General features: G+C 35.3%; 1 pseudogene across 1 annotated transcript; it reads left to right on the plus strand.

Annotated features, from left to right (window-relative positions):
* Positions 1 to 1,547: 1,547 nt before the first annotated feature.
* On the plus strand, positions 1,548 to 2,418 carry LOC105519350 (annotated as a pseudogene). The gene has a single exon (XR_001002950.1). The product of XR_001002950.1 is annotated as a signal recognition particle 19 kDa protein pseudogene (transcript).
* The last annotated feature ends 2,565 nt before the right edge of the window (positions 2,419 to 4,983 follow it).

A 4,983-nucleotide genomic window follows, 5' to 3' on the forward strand; every position in this document is an offset into this window, starting at 1 on the left:
GCTTCTTGAACACAGAATTCTGCTGCTGTAAGATTTCACGTTAGACATTTAGTTGAAATGAAAAAAATAAATGTTGGAGAACTGGAAGTAGATGAGTTTGAAAGGACTATTCAGTGAGTTAATTTACAATTTAAACTATTGTCCGCTTCTCCACTTCATTTTGTTGGATTATAAAAATAAGTGAAGAAAATGTCTTTTCTTATAACAATCACAGCAGACCTGTGTTAGGGTTCTCCAGAGAAACAGAACCAATAGAACATACATACACACACACATATATGTATACACAGTATACGTACATACATATATATACACACACATACATATATATATAGAGTGGGGGAATATGTGTGCATGTGTGTGTGTATGTGTATATATATATACACACATAGATGGAGATACATGTATATATATCCATTATATATCTATCCATTATATATATCCATTATATATCTATCCATTAAATCTATCTATTACATATCTATCCATTTTATATATATATATATATATATGGAGAGAGAGAAAAAGAGAAAGGTTTATTGTAAGGAATAGGCTCACTAAACTGTAGGGCCTGAGAAGTACAAAATTTGTAAGGCAAGCTAGCAGGTTAGAAATTCAAGCAAGAGTTGATCATGCAGTATGGAGTCCAAATTTCATAGATAGGTAAGAAACTCAGATAAGGTTTTATGTTCCACTCTTCAGGCCAAATGTCTTCTTCTTTGGAAAACATGTCTTTGCTCTTCAGGCCTTCACCTGATTGGATGAGGCCCATTCACATTATGGAGGATAATATGCTTTACTTAATATCTACTAATTTAAATGCTAATGTCACCTAAAAATTATCTTCATGGCAACATTTAGACTGGTGTTTGCTAAAACAACTGGGCACTGTGGCCTAGTCAAGTTGACACATTAAATTTACCTTCACAGTGTCTTATTGTTTGTTAGGCTCCTTTTTCTGACATCATCTTCTCAATTAGCTCTGCTCAGTTTCAGCTTACTCCATGAAATAAAATGCAACATGGTCTCAGACATTTGTTTAAGGGGTCTCCAATTTTCTGCAGAACTGAAATCCCTGATTTGTATTTTGGAGAACTCTCCAGATGAGAGCCATTTGGACCAAATTATAGCATAAATTCTAGAATAGCTTTGTTTGTCAAAGTTTTGGTGAATGAGGTAATGAGCGACAGAAGAGGATAATATTAACACAGATTTGTAATTAAATTGATGTTTTTATGGATGGAGTCTCCTTTGTGTCATTACTGCTGTAAGTAAATTTTCATGAACTTCTTGAGGCAGTCCATTGGTCAGATACATACATCAAGCCTGATAGAGTAATGAGTAAGGGTAGATCTGGACCTGTCCAAATTCCTACCTCTGGAATCTCAGTGGTCCTCTCGACGGATTTGTTTAGAGCAGAACTGAGGCTTTCAGCACTCAATTCAAGCTCTCAAAAGGCCAACTGCCCATACAAATGTAAGTGGCCGCACAAAGTGAGCAATAAAAAAATGAAGTTGGCGGGCTGTCTCGGAAACTCAGAGCCGGGTTCCTCCCGGGTTTCTACCTACGGCTCCTGGGCTGTTGTTTAGACTCTCTTGTGAAGATGGCTTGCGCTGCCGCGCGGTCCCCGGCCAACCAGGACACGTTTATTTGTATCTATCCTGCTTATTTAAATAACAAGAAGACCATCGCAGAGGGAAGGCGAATCCCCATAAGTAAGGCTGTTGAAAATCCTACAGCTACAGAGATTCAAGATGTATGTTCAGCAGTTGGACTTAACGTATTTCTTGAGAAAAATAAAATGTACTCTAGAGAATGGAATCGTGATGTCTAATACAGAGGCAGAGTCCGGGTCCAGCTCAAACAGGAAGATGGCAGCGTCTACCTTGTGCAGTTCCCATCACGTAAGTCAGTAATGTTGTATGCAGCAGAAATGATACCTAAACTAAAAACAAGGACTCAAAAAGCAGGAGGTGCTGACCAAAGTCTTCAACAAGGAGAGGGAAGTAAAAAAGGGAAAGGAAAGAAAAAGAAGTAACCTAGTATCAGCATCAAGTATGTGGTACTACTGTAAGAGACATGAATGGAGACTTCTAATTTGTATCAGAGGGAAACAGAAGCTTTTTGTTTGCATCATTTAACTGAACTGCGAACGCTTGTGCCTCTCATCTTTATCATCGGAGTTGACAGTGAAACAAATTTACATCAGAAGTTTGCATCTCGCTTTTATGCCGTATAAAAGAATTTTTTTGTCTTTCAATGCAGTTTTTTTTGGAAGAAAGAATATTTTTAAATGGACAATGGATTGTACAATAAGTTACTTGAAATGAGTTACTTGTTTCAGATAAATTTCAATTCGATTTAAAATAAACTCTTCGTCCACCTTTTAAGTTAATGAAATAAAATTTGAAACTGAAAAAAAAATGAAGTTAACCATTGCAGCTCTTTATGAACCCTTGCATGCTGCTTGAGTTCTTTTAGAGCCATGATAATAAAAAGTTTTATTGTAATAAAACTTACACTGTAGAGTTTATTGCAATGTTTAAAAAGTAGCACATGTGCATTTACATTTGATTCTCCTTTCAAATAACATTATGGACAAAATATTGTTGTTTTACAGTTATGAAACTGGGAGTTCAGAACTCAAATTTCACTTGCTAAAGAACAAATAGTAAACATTTGGGTCAGAACAAGAACTACATCATCTGGTCTGTTAAGCATTCATAATTGCTGTTCTGGAGAGCAGAAAACATTATGTTTCTGAAGTAAATTAGTGGCCAGTGGCACTGAACTACTTGTTTTAGAGGTAAAAGTTCTGACAGAAAAAAAAAAAAAAATGTGAAATCACTTTGAAAGGCTTTTATTGTAAGTTGCCAGAGAAAAAGTAAAATTTACATGAAACTACTGCTTTAAAATGTAACATTAAAAAAACCTGGAAGAAGAAAGAAATGTGTTTTTTAGTTATGATAATAAAGGAAGTAATTTTCTTTTGTGCCTGGTAATTATACTGAAAACATAACTGCAACTCAAATATAACTGCATCTTTGAAGAAGGTTTGGGGGGTGAAAGAAGGTTTGGGGGGTGAAAGACATTTAATTTGTGGATTCTGAGGATCAGCCTGATCTTTCCTTCTTTACAGAGATCAAAAGTTTCATTGTTATTTGAGAAAAGCAGGATTCAATTATGGCTGAGATGAAAGACAGTGAGAGCTGAGTAGCTGCCTTGGCAATAGTTGTTAATTGAGTATCCAACTAGAGACTCTTCTAATAGACTCTTCAAAATCTTAATTCCAATAATTATGCCATTTAGACATCAGAGGAATGCTAACAAAGCAACAAAACTCAAAATCATTGCAAATGACTAAAGTGGCTAAGTAATAAAGAAATTAGAAGAACCATTTTCCTGGCCCTCCAAAATTAGTGTGAATGCCTCAAATCGATTCATTTATCTTCCACAGTCAAATAATAGATCTTTGGCATCCCAGAACTTGCTTCTCTTTATCTAAATAACTCCATCCTTTGTCTCAGGTACAAAAGCAAGTTATTCCATCTCAGTTACCCGTTCTGTCATCACCTACACCCTGACCTCTGAGCCCTGCCCATTAAGGGACTCTTTTCTGAATTCAGCAATAAGTTCCTGCTTCTATACAGCATATAGAAGGTTCAGTGTAATTCAGTTTAAAAGGAGTGGCTTACTATTTCTTACATTGCAGATTTTTATAAGTTTTGTCAAAAAAAAATTGTTCTGAGAAACTAATCTGTGTAGAAATAAAAATATGGGTAATTTTTAAATTATTAGTTATTTTTCCAAAAGAGTGTTAGGGGCTCCAATTATGTGAAAAAATTTTCTCTACTCTCCTAAGTCAAACCCATCAAACATAATAAAATAACTTCTAGAGATTAAACACACACACACACACACACACACACACACAGCCATGACAAAAGTAGGTGATAAACCTTCAACAGTATTTAATTTGCATGACATGAACAATTAAATGTTTTATAAGAGAAGATCAGACATTCTATAGGAAATAACTTCAGAAGGAAGATCTTAAATTTCTTAATCCAGAAGTTTAAAATTAGGGCCATGTATTTAGATATGTTTTTAACTGCCATTGTTACACTCACTGTTTGTACCTGCCTGACATAAATAAGCAAGCATATTCTTAATGCAGTCTCCATTTTTTCCCGTGTACTAAAAATCAGTCATATAGGGGCAAGAGTCAGGATGGAAATGAGTATTTCTTGAATACCAGTCACTTTCTTTCATATCAATTGGTTTTGTTTACTTCAGAGCCTTTTATCACACCCGAAGTGACTTTACTTGTTTATTGAGATGTTCGTAGTTGATTTTCCCTCAAAAGAAGCTAAAAGCAGAACTCTTCTTGGTCATGTGCTCCTCTGTACCCTGAGTGCAGAGCAGAGTGACTGGCATATAGTATGTCTTCATGTTTTAAAATAAATTCCAGGCACAGTACTAGACATGGTGTGATTATTACCTCATAAATTCTCAAAGTGATCTTGAAATGTAAATATTATCATCCCTCTTTGGTGATGAAGAATCAAGACTTAAAGGAATTAAGGTATCTTGCCAAAGATCAAACAGTTAAGAAGAGGCGATATAAACTCAGGTCTGATGTGTGTTCTGTTTGGGGGTCATGGGATAAGGCATGCTTCCCAATGTGGGTCATGGCTGTAAGCAATGATTAGAGATAGTAAGCAAAATGATACTAAGTAGCGCATGTTAGATCATTTAAAAAGTTACATCCTTTAAAACTTTCTTCCAATTAATCTAATTATGTGAAGGATAAAGTCCCATATTAGTACTAGTGTGTATTTCATGTTTCTCTAATAATTTCTACTCTCTCTCCCCTCAGTTCAGTTAAGGGCAGGTAAGAATATAAAGCTAGAATTTTGTTTTCAGTGTGTTGCTTTTGACCAAGACTTATTTAAGGCAAGATATCCACTTGCAAGTGTTCCA

This window comes from Colobus angolensis, unplaced genomic scaffold (genome assembly GCF_000951035.1).
Source record: "Colobus angolensis palliatus isolate OR3802 unplaced genomic scaffold, Cang.pa_1.0 Scaffold345, whole genome shotgun sequence".
Classification (NCBI taxonomy): Eukaryota; Metazoa; Chordata; class Mammalia; order Primates; family Cercopithecidae; genus Colobus; species Colobus angolensis.